The following is a 12,323-nucleotide window of genomic DNA, read 5'->3' on the forward strand; positions in this document are numbered from 1 at the left end:
TAGCCTCAACGGCCGGAGCTGCGCCCTGCAACCCAGGGCTGTTAGGTTTAAATATGAAAAGCAAACCGTTTTTTTTTTTTAAACAAAATATTTATTTATTTATTTATTTATTTATTTATTTATTTATTTGAAAGGCAGAGTGACAGAGAGAAAGAGAGAGAGAGAGACAGAGAGACAGAGAGATCTTCCATTCCCTGGTTCACTCCCCAGATGCCAGGAACAGGCTGCACCAGGCTAAAGCCAGAAGCCAGGAACTCTATCCAGGTCTCTTATGTGAGTAGCAGGGGCCCAAGTACTTGGGCCATCTTCGTTATGCTTTCTCAGGCACATAGCAAGGAACTGGATTGGAAGAGAGCAGCCGGAACTTGAACCAGCACGCCTATATGGGATGCCAGCATTGCAACTGAACTTGCTGCATCAAAATGCCAGCCCCCAACCTAATTTTCTTCTGGGAATGGGTGAGCACTCATGTAGCAGCGAAGAAGGTATTGGTTCTTCTCCAATGTCTCCTCTTGGAGTTATACTTGATTTTTTTTTCTTCTACTCCTCAGATGGCCACAACAGCCAGCACAGGGCCAGGCCAAAGTCAGCAGCCAAGAGCTTCTTCTGAGCCCCAAACATTTGGGCCATCTGCTGTTTCTCCCAGGCAATTAGCAGGGAGCTGGATTGGAAGTGGAGCAGCCGGGACTTGAACTGGCATCACAGGCAGCCCCAGTAGCCAGATCCGAAATACCACCTATGTACAAGCACCCCCAAATCTCTCTCCCAGTCTGGTCCTTACCCTCTGCCAAGTATACACAGTCGAGGTCCCCTCCATACCCCCACCTGGAGGCTGTCTCTGGCATTGTAGGCTTGACCACCCCACACCACAGGCTGAACTCAGTGATTAATATGCTACAGATACGCTAAATATGTTAAATAAGTATAAAAAGACACAACTGTAATATCCTTTTTATTTATTTATTTATTTGAAAGAGTAATAGTGTTTTTTTTTAAGGTCAGCAGAAAAGTAGGATAATAGCACACACTCGAGACATGAGCGTGGGTAACCTCAAAAGGAAGAATTGCTGAGAGATGGATCTCCCACTCACTGGTTCACTCCCCAAACGTTTTTTAACAGCCAGATCTGGGCCAGGCCAAAGCCAGGAGCCATGAATTCCATCCTGGCCTCATGGTAGCAGGCACCCGATTACTGGGGCCATCTTCTGCTGCATCACCAAACAAATTAGCAGGACGCTGGATCAGAAGGGGAGCAGCTGGGACTTGAACCAGTGCTCATATATGAGATGTTGGCATCACATGAGTTTCACCTGTTGCACTACCATGTAGGCCATTATTATTACTATTATTATTATTATTTTTTTTTGATGGGCAGAGTGGACAGTGAGAGAGAGACAGAGAGAAAGGTCTTCCTTTTGCCGTTGGTTCACCTTCCAATGGCCGCCGCGGTAGCGCGCTGCGGCTGGCGCACCGCGCTGATCCGATGGCAGGAGCCAGGTGCTTCTCCTGGTCTCCCATGGGGTGCAGGGCCCGAGCACTTGGGCCATCCTCCACTGCACTCCCTGGCCACAGCAGAGAGCTGGCCTGGAAGAGGAGCAACCGGGACAGGATTGGTGTCCCAACCGGGACTAGAACCCGGGGTGCCAGTGCCGCAGGCAGAGGATTAGCCTAGTGAGCCGCGGCACCGGCCTATTATTACTATTATTTAAGAGGCAGAGACAGAGAGAGCGCTCCCATCCACTGGTTCACTTCCCTAAATGCCTGGTAGCCAGAACTCCATCCTGGTCTCCTACGTGGGTAGCAGGAACCAAGTACTTGGGCCATCACCTGCTGTCTCCCAGGGTGTGCATTAGCAGAAACTGGATGGGAAGCAGAGACCTAAAGCAGCCACCTGTTATGAGATGCATGTACCCCAAGTCGTGACTTAACCACTGCACTAAGTGCTGATCAAACCCGGGGAGGGGTTTGTGGGAGCCCTGATTTATATCTAGTAGGACAGCTGAGAGCCCTGAACCCAATCTGCATTTCTCACATGGATGGTAGGGACCCAAGTACTTGAGCCATCACCTGCTGCCTCCCAGGATAGCAGGAAGCTGGAATAGGGGTAAAGCCTCAGACTCAAATCCCGGCACTCTGGTACGGGATGCAGGCATTCCAAGTTGTATCTTAACTTCTATGCCAAACACCTGCCCCAGTAAACATTCTTGATGAAAATGAATAAGGTAAACATTTATAAATACAACACAAACATCATCACCCAGAAGTACTTTTACTACAGGAAGAAATAATTCAGACTTGTTTTCTTTCATTACTGTTATGTAACCTCTTCTGGAGTTACAACCAATGCAATAGGAAAAGAGACAGCAATTAGAGGCATAAAACAGGAAAAGAGTAGGTGAAACTGCCCTTTGCAGGAAACACGATCATACACACAGGAAATGTAAAACCAAAACACTGTTCTAATCACAGGAGGAGTCAGCAAGGTGGCTTTTGCATACCCCAACCAGAATCAGAAGACAGGAAGGAAGAAGGAGTCTAACATTTTAGGAATAGGAAGGTTACTCGTTTTACATTTTTTGCATTTTCTTTGTAAAGGCAGAGAGACACACACAGAGAGAAATATCTTCCATTCCGCTAGTTCATTCCCCAAACACTTGCAACACAAGAGCAGTGGCTTTTCCCTCTCCGCCACAACGCTGACCCCTTTAGTTAGCCTTACATCCACAACGCTGACCCCTTTAGTTAGCCTTACATCGCTTTAATTAAAACATCAGAGGGGAGCTTCCTGGGAAAGAGACGGCTTATTCTGGAGGTTCACAGTTCATGATCGGGCGGTGCCAGCAGGCAGGAGAGGTTGGCAGCCAGGGAGCAGGTGCAGAGGATAGATACCAGGGCAAGCCAGGAAGCAGAGACACAGGGAGCAGGCCCACCTTCTCTATGCTCTCCCCTTAAAAAGCAGCCCAGAGCCCTAAGCCAGGCCAGTAACTCCACAAAGTTCCCACCTCCAGACACAACATTTGGGTCTTTTTGTTGTTGCTGAAGATTTATTTATCTTATTTGAAAGGCAGAGTTACTGACTAAACTCTTGGTAGACACTAACTTTTTTTTTTCCGACAGGCAGAGTGGACAGTGAGAGAGAGAGAGACAGAGAGAAAGGTCTTACTTTACCGTTGGTTCACCCTCCAATGGCCGTCACAGCTGGCGTGCTGCGGCCGGCACATTGCGCTGATCTGAAGCCAGGAGCCAGGCGCTTCTTCCTGGTCTCCCATGGGGTGCAGGGCCCAAGCACTTGGGCCATTCTCCACTGCACTCCCGGGCCACAGCAGAGAGCTGGACTGGAAGTGGGGCAACCGGGACAGAATCCAGTGCCCCGACCGGGACTAGAACCTGGTGTGCCGGCGCCGCAGGCGGAGGATTAACCTATTGAGCCACGGGGCTGGCCGGTAGACACTAACTTTAAAGATACTGTTTCTCGGCCGGCGCCGTGGCTCAACAGGCTAATCCTCCGCCTTGCGGCACCGGCACACCAGGTTCTAGTCCCGGTCGGGGCACTGGATTCTGTCCCGGTTGCCCCTCTTCCAGTCCAGCTCTCTGCTGTGGCCAGGGAGTGCAGTGGAGGATGGCCCAAGTGTTTGGGCTCTGCACCCCATGGGAGACCAGGATAAGCACCTGGCTCCTGCCTTCGGATCAGCGCAGTGTGCTGGCTGCAGCGCGCTACCGTGGCGGCCATTGGAGGGTGAACCAACAGCAAAGGAAGACCTTTCTCTCTGTCTCTCTCTCACTGTTCACTCTGCCTGAGTCAAAAATTTAAAAAAAAAAATTACGAAAAAAAAAAAGATACTGTTTCTCCTCACTTAAAAGGTACATGAACAGGCTGGCATTGTGGCATAGCAGGTAACACTACCACCTGCAATGCCAGCATCCCATATGGGCGACGGTCTGTGTCCAGCTGCTCTACTTCTGATCCAGCTGATGGCCTAGGAAAAGCAGTGGAAGATGGCCCAAGTCCATGGGCCCCTGCACCCAGATGGGAGACCCAGAAGAAGCTCCTGGATCCTGGCTTCGGATTGGTCCAGCTCCAGTAATTGCAGCCATATGAGGAGTGAACCAGAGGATGGAAGACCTCTCTCTCTCTCTCTCTCTCTCTCTCTCTCTCTCTTTTGTAATTCTGCCTTTCAAATAAATAATCTTTTTTTTTTAAGGTACATCAGCATAACAAGGCATAAGCCAAATAAATGTTTCCAGCATTTTGACCCCTTTTCTCTGGGGCTCTGTATCGCTGGGAGGGGCTTTGGAAACCCAAGACCTTCCACAATTAGGTCCCAAAAAGCTGTGAAGATGACAACGGGGAGGTGGGGCTGAGGGCACCACCACCACCACCATCCAGATCAGAGGTCAGTGAACTCCGGAACTCTGGCCCACAGGCCAAACCCAGCTGCCTGTCTTTATAAACAGCGTCTTATTGGTGCACAGCCACCCCACTTGTTGATGTGTGTTCTTACTTTAACAGCAGAGTTAAGGAACTGGAACAGAGGCTATGCGGTCCACAGAGCCTGAAATATTTACTGTCTAGTCCTTAACAGAAAACATACCTCTGCTGACTCTCGCTGTAAATCAGACTGGGTGGGGGGGTGGAGCGGAATGTGGTGGCAGGGGACCTCTGGTACAGCAATGAGGGCACTTCTCGCGATGCCCACATCCCGTCCTGGAGCGCCTGGTTAACATCCCAGCTCCACTTTTGATTCATGCCCTGGGAAAGCTGCAGAGGATACTCAAGTACTTGGGCTCCTGCCACCCACGTGAGACCCAGAAGGGAGTTTCTGGCTCCTGGCTTCAGCCTGGTATAGCCCCAAGTTTTGCAGGTGTTTGGGGAGTGAAACACCAGATGGAAGATCATTCTCTGTTTCTCTGCCAATGTCTCTGTCTCTTTGTCTTTTTTGTTTTAAGACTTATTTATTTATTTGAAAGTCAGAGTTACAGAGAAAGGAAGAGAGGGGAGAGAGAGACAGGGAGAAAGATCTTCCATTCACTAATGGCCGCAATTGCCAGAGCTGGGCCAATCCGAAGCCAGGAGCCAGGAGCTTCTTTTAGATCTCCCACGAAGGCACAGGGGTCCAAGGACTTGGGCCATCTTCCACTGCTCTCTCAGGCCATAGCAGAGAGCTGGATCGGAAGTGGAACAGCCAGGACTTGAACCAGTGCCCACATGGGATGCCAGCACTGCAGGCGGCAGCTTTACCAGTTATACCACAACACTGGCCCCTGTCTCTTTGCCTTTTAAATAAAATGCAAATAAATCTTTTTAATGAAACCAAATGAGCTCGATACCCAAGGCCTTTCCCTATCAAGCCCCAAACACCCTCAACGAAGCCCCCCTGCCCCAAATCTCCATTTGGGCCAGGCGGACTTCATCCTGTTCTCTCTGGAGGACCGAGGTACCTGCTGCCCCTCATGTGCAGGGAGGAAGGCCGGGGCCATGCAGTGCCAGCTTGCTCCTCCTAGGCAGGATTCAGGTCTGTGGAGGACACAGGGTGGGGGGGGGGGAGAGGATGCCTCCCTGCATGTCCTCTCCCCTCCCCTCCAGCTGGGAGCCAGGGCAGTGAACACGGCTGCGCTAAGGAATTAAAGAGGGAGGGCAGGGCTGGGGCTCTGCTTTCAGTTCTGCCCTGATTCACCGAGCCCTCTGGGGCAAACCCCTGCCCTGCACGCCTCCTCACTCCCCTCTGTGACACGGGAGGGCAGCCGATGGGCCCCAAGGACGTACCCGTTCCCACATTCCCAAAACTGAGGCAGGGGCCCAGCTGTCAGTAGAGCCCATCTGTACACAAGAGTGCAGGTGACCCCTCATGCCTGGGGCAGCTGTCCTAAGATCACAGATTGGAGACCATGGTCTGGACAGATCCTACAGAGACTCTGCCTTCTCCTATACAACAGCATCTAAGATGAAGTTTAATTTACACAGTTGGCACCAGTAAGAGGCTAACAGAAATAATAAGATAGAACGTATGTGGTAATAAAAGTTACTTAAGGAGGGGATCAGCGCTATGGCACAGCAAGTAAAGTCACTGTTTGCAGTGCCAGCATCCCATATGGGTACCGATTCGAGTCCCAGCTGCTCCACTTCCAATCCAGCTCCCCCCTAATGTGCCTGGGAAAGCAGCGAAAGATGGTCCAAGTGCTTGGACCCCTGCACCAGTGTGGGGGACCCAGAATAAGCTCCTCCTGGCTCCTGCTTTGGCCTAACCCAGCTCTGGCCGTCATGGCCATTTGGGGAGTGAACCAGCGGATGGAAGCTCGCTCTCTGTCTCTCTTGCTCTCTAATTCTTTCAAATAAATAAATATTCTCAAATGTATTTACAAATTGTTTATTTTTGGAATTTTCCACTTAATATTTTTGGCCCACTCTGGACAGCGCAGAAGTGAAACCCTGGGTAAGAGGCCCCTGCTGTATACAAGTAGAACTATCCATATAAGCCAAAGCCAGCCAGGAACCGCGGGCAGTTCCACACTGCTCCACAGGGTGGGGCTACAAGCGAGGGAGAGGCGACCGCGGGCTTGCCTGGGCCCACTGGACAGACCCAGCCCTAGGAGCATCAGAGTTGCCCCCTGCTCTCTTGGCCCCATCACCCCTCCCGGAATCCAACTCCAAGGTAGGGGCACCCTCGGGAGGCAGAAGCCCTCTTTCAGCGACTTCCAGGTCTCCGTCCGCAGCTCCAACCTCCCTCTTCCCCTCAGTTCCAGCTGCAGCCACAGCAGCCAACACTTACTGAACACGCGCTCCGTGCTCCGGCCACTATAAGCACCCACTGCAGGTCCAGCTGGGCCACTCGGCTCTGCCAGAGCGGTTCTGACTGCCCCTACCTTTGCTCTCAGTCCAGCAGGTGAATCGGGCAGCCTGGCTGTGGTGGAAAACGACGCCTGCGCATTAGCTCACCGGCGTGGAGGTCAAAAGTCCGTACCTGGCTTCGCTGGAGGACCCTGCGCGGCTCAAGCGAAAGTCGGGACCTGCTGTCCGGCGCCTCCTCGAAGCTCCTGCTGGTCACGGGCGGGATTCGGTTCCCTGGGGTCACTCAGCTCCTGGGGCCGCTCTTCGGTCCTGGAGCTTGGCTCCTTCCATCTTTGCGTCCAGCAGCCGCGGTCCAATCCTTTTGGTGCTCCGAGCCTGTCAGGTTCCTGCCACCAGTGGAGAAAGCTCTCGGCTGGCAAAGGCTCCCGCGATGTCACCAGGCTACCCTGGGCAGCCGGCACGGTGTCCCAGCTGCGCCACACGTGCTCCCAGGAGTGGCTTCGCTCCACACTCCAGGCCCTGGGAAACGCTGTCTACACCACCCGCCCTCTAGCTCCTAATGCTCATGTCTCAAAGTCCTGGTACGTCCCCACATGTCACTCACGCTGAGCTCCGGACCTGATGGCCGCCACGGGGGCAGGGCCACTCTCACCGTCCTCATCACTGTCCCCTCCCCCGGCACACCGCGCCCCCTGTCTCCGCAGCTGAGCTTACAAAACGCAAGCCAGGTATGGCACTGCCTCACTTAAAATCCTGCAGCTGGCTCCCCGGCAACCTCAGCAAAGAAACAAATCTCCAACAATTCCATTTGTTCAAGTATCTTCTGAGCTCTGACAGAGATCCCATGGGGCACTGTCACCCTCCGGGAGCTTTTGGTGCTGTGGGATGAAGGCACCTACGCTGGGGATGGCTCTGGCAAGCACGGGAGGCAGCCAGCCCTGCTGAACCTGTTGGGCCATCGGCCGCCTGCCCTCGCCCCCTCCTACCCTTGATCCTTCTCGCCTCCAGCTTTGCCCAGCACCCACCTCCTCTGCCCCTCCTTGGCTGAGATACACCTCGGTGGGAAGCAGCTTTTCCCAGCTTCCTTCCCAGGCTCCCATTCTGCATTCTAAGAGCGCTGATGCTTCCCCACCGTGGAACATGGTCTCCGAGGGGAACTGCTGGTCACCATCGCCCTGAGATACGGTAATATAACAAACAGAGACACGGCTGGCTCACAGCTTTGGAGGCTAAGTCCAAGAGCACAGCCAGGATCTGGTGCAGGCTCTGTGCTGCACCGTCTTATGGTGGAAGGCGTGAGGGTAAGCGGGCCGAGCGAGGAAGCAAGAGGGGATGGCACTCCCTTTTATAACAACCCATCCTGCATTGACTAACCCACTCCCGCATTAACCAACCCGCTGCCATGTTAACCAATCCACTCCCACATTAACTGACCCAGTCCTTCATTAACCAACCCATCCTGCATTGACTAACCTACTTCTGCATTAACTGACCCGCTGCCATGTTAACCAACCCACTCCCATTAACCGACCCAGTCCCTCATTAACTAACTCACCCTGCATTGACTAACCCACTCCCGCATTAACCAACCCGCTGCCACGTTAACCAACCCACTCCTGCATTAACTAACCTACTCCCGCAATAACTGACCTGCTGCCACATTAACCAACCCAATCCTACATTAACCAACCCAGTCCTTCATTAACCAACCCACCCCCGCATTAACCGACCCACTGCAGTGTTAACCAACCCACTCTCACATTAACTAACCCACTCCAGCATTAACTAACCCACTCTTGCAATAACAGTGCTAACCCCGAGGGCAGAACCCTCTTGACCTAAGGGTTTCTCATCAGGCCAGCCTCCCGGTTGTCCACTGGAGGTGAAGTCACCAGCACACAAACTTCAGGGACACAGTCAGACCACAGCAGGCAGCCGACAGGGGCTCAGGAAATTTCTTAGAATGACAGGGAAGTCCAATCTGGGACGGTGCAGACCCCAACCTCAGCAATGGACAGTCGGCCAACCCTGACACCCAAACCTGACACCGGCCCCCTTGACCCTGGCTGTGGCAGCTGGAGTCCTGGGGACCAGCTATTGAAGGGAGAGAGCGAGCTCAGGATGCCTTCCAAGTCTGGGAAAAACCAGGACAGTTTCTGATCCCAAGAAGAGAAAACCATGGAGAGCTGGCTCAGGAACGCTTTTAAGCAGTGGGAGGCAGTGGGGTCTGGGGGAGAGGTGTGGGTGAGGGCGTGGGGGAGGGGACAGGTTCTACACACACACACACACACCAAGACCATCCCAACGTTTACCAAAACCACAAGGAAAGTGGGAGGGAGAGTCGACAACAGAGGACATACAGCCCTGAGTTTTGAGACCATGGAAGAGGGTGACAGATGAAAGGGTGGGGAGAGCCGCAGAGGAGGCAGCTCCGCCCACACACACCCCGAACCAGGAAGGGGTGCATGAGAGTCAGGACAGACATGGGGTTGGGGTTTGGAGCAGCTGCTAAGACGTCACCAAGGGGGCCGGCATTGTGGCACAACAGCTGCTCCCTGAGATACCAGCTGGTCCACGTCCCAGCTGCTCCACTTCCCACTCAGCTCCCTGCCAATGCAGCCGCCTGGGAAAGCAACAGAAAATGGTCCCACCCATAGGGAGACCTGGATGGAGTTCCAGGCTGCTGGCTTTGGTCTGGGCTGCAGCCATTGTGGCCATTTGGGGGTGGCGGGGTGAACCAGCAGGTGGAAGATCGTTCACTCCACTTTCTCTCTGTAACTCTGCCTTTTCAACAAATAAAACAAATCTTAAAAAAAAAAAAAAAGAAAGGACATCATATCCTATTTCAGAGTCCCTAGGTTCAAGTCCTGGCTCTGCTCTGCTTACAATGCCAGCTTTGTGTTGATGAACCTGGGAGGCAGCAGGTGTTGCTTCAAGTACTTGGGTCCCACATGGGAGACCCCATGGAGTTCCTGGCTCCTGGCTTCAGCCTGGCTCAGCCCAGCTCTTCCAAGCATTTTGGGAGCAAACTAGAGAGTAGAAGTTCCCTCTTTGTCTTTCAGATAAATTTTAAAAATAAAAAAAATATATAAAAGATTTATTTATTTGAATGGCAGAGTTACAGAGAGAGAGAAGGAGAAACAGTGAGAGAGAGGTCTTCCATCCGCTGGGTCACTCCCCAAATGGCTGCAACCGTCAGCGCTGGGCCAGGAACTTCTTCCAGTCTCCCAGGTACATGCAGGGGACCAAGGACCTGGGCCATCCTCGCTGCTTTCCCAGGCCATAGCAGACCACCTCGCAGGGCTACCTCCACAAGGAGGAAGCCTCTCAGAACTGCCTCAGACTCCCATCTCCACAAGGTCTACATTCAGGGGTCCCAAGTATCCCTTCTGCTTTGAAAAGTCCAGTCCTTCCCTTGAATTCCAGAAATCTGAGCCCTGGGTCACTGGCTAGGAAGCCCAAAGTCCTGAAGTCTCAGGTCAGAACTGCCTAGTGACACGACCCCCCCCCCCCCAGCCCCCAGCCCCATCACTCCTGGGCCCCAGACACACGTGGGAGTGTCTAGCCCCTGGTGGCAGTGAATGCAGTGTTATCTGGAAATTGGCCAGGGCAGATGTAATCCAGTTAACACAAGGTCATGGGGGTGGACCCTAATCTAGTACATCGGTCTCCTTATAAGAGGAGAAAATCCCACAGGGACAGACACTGGAGAGACCCCGTGAACCAGGATCACCTGCCAGCAACACAGGAGGCCAAGAAGGACCTGGTGCCTTCAGAGAGAGCACAGCCCTGCCAAGGCCCCGGCGCAGACCTCTGGCCTTCTAACTGTGAGACCACAGTTTCTGTTGTTATTTATCTTTATTTTTATTTTAAGATTTATTTAGGGGCTGGCACTGTGGAGCAGTGGGTTAAAGCCCTGGCCTGAAGCACCTGCATCCCAAATGGGTGCCGGTTCAAGTCCCGGTTGCTCTACTTCCCATCCAGCTCTCTGCTCTGGCCTGGGAAAGCAGTAGAAGATGGCCCAAGTCCTTGGGCCCCTGCACCTGCATGGAAAATCCAGAAGAAGCTCCTGGCTTCAGGCTGGCACAGCTCAGCCGTTGTGGCCATGTGGGGAGTGAACCAGTGGATGGAAGACCTCTCTCTCTCTCTCTCTCCTCTCTCTGTGTAACTCTTTCAAATAAATAAATAAATCTTTTAAAAAACTCCATTTTTTTTTGACAGGCAGAGTGGACAGTGAGAGAGAGAGAGACAGAGAGAAAGGTCTTCCTTTCGCTGTTGCTTCACCCTCCAATGGCCGCCGCAGCCGGCGCGCTGCGGCCAGCGCACCACGCTGATCCGAAGGCAAGGGCCAGGTGCTTCTCCTGGTCTCCCATGGGGTGCAGGGCCCAAGCACTTGGGCCATCCTCCATTGCACCCCCGGGCCATAGCAGAGAGCTGGCCTGGAAGAGGGGCAACCGGGACAGAATCCAGCGCCCTGACCGGGACTAGAACCCGGTGTGCTGGCGCCGCTAGGTGGAGGATTAGCCTATTGAGCCGCAGCGCCGGCCAAAAAAACTCCATTCTTAAAAAAGAATTAGATCCCTGGGAAGGAGGTTTGGGCCACTGCTCCTCTGCACTTCCCATCCAGCTTCCTGCCATGCACACGGGAATGCAGTGGGTGATGGCCCACGTGGGAGACCCAACGGAATTCCGGGCTCGGCCCTGGCTGTTGTAGTCATCTGAGGAGTGAAGCAGCAGATTGAAAATCTCTCTTTCTCTGTCACTCTGCCTTCCAAGTAAATGAAAATACACATTTTCTTTAAAAAAAAAATCAACTTGGGGACCAGCACTGTGGCACAATGGGTTAAGCTGCCGCCGGCAATGCAATCAACCCATATGGACACTGGTTTGAGTCCTGGCTGCTCCATTTCCCATCCAGCTCTCTGCTAATGCTCCCTAGGGAGACAGCAGATGGTGGCCCAAGTACCTGGGCCGCTGCCACTCAGATGGAGATCTGGATGGAGTTCCAAGCTCTTTTAGGCCATTCGGGGAGTGAACCAGTGGATGGAAGAAATTCCCTCTTTCCTCCTCTCTCTGTAACTCTGCCTTTCAAAAAAAAAAAAATATATATATATATTTCTTTATTGATTTGAAAGGCAGAGTTAGAGAGAGAGAAAGGTCTTCCTTTTCCGTTGGTTCACCCCCCAAATGACCCCTACGGCCGGCGCCGATCCGAAGCCAGGAGCCAGGTGCCTCCTCCTGGTCTCCCATGCGGGTGCAGGGCCCAAGGACCTGGGCAATCCTCCACTGCCTTCCCGGGTCACAGCAGAGAGCTGGACTGGAAGAGGAGCAACCGAGACAGAATCTGGCGCCCCAACCAAGACTAGAACCCCGGGGTGCCGGCGCCACAGGCGGAAGATTGCCAAGTGAGCCACGGCGCCGGCCAATATTCGCTGGTTCTACCACAAAAGGCAGGCCTGCCACCGCATAACGAGAGGCACTGATTCGCAGAAATTATCAAATTAATAACCACGCAGCCGTCCCAATCGGCGGAGGA

Source organism: Lepus europaeus, chromosome 4 (assembly GCF_033115175.1).
Source record: "Lepus europaeus isolate LE1 chromosome 4, mLepTim1.pri, whole genome shotgun sequence".
NCBI lineage: Eukaryota > Metazoa > Chordata > Mammalia > Lagomorpha > Leporidae > Lepus > Lepus europaeus.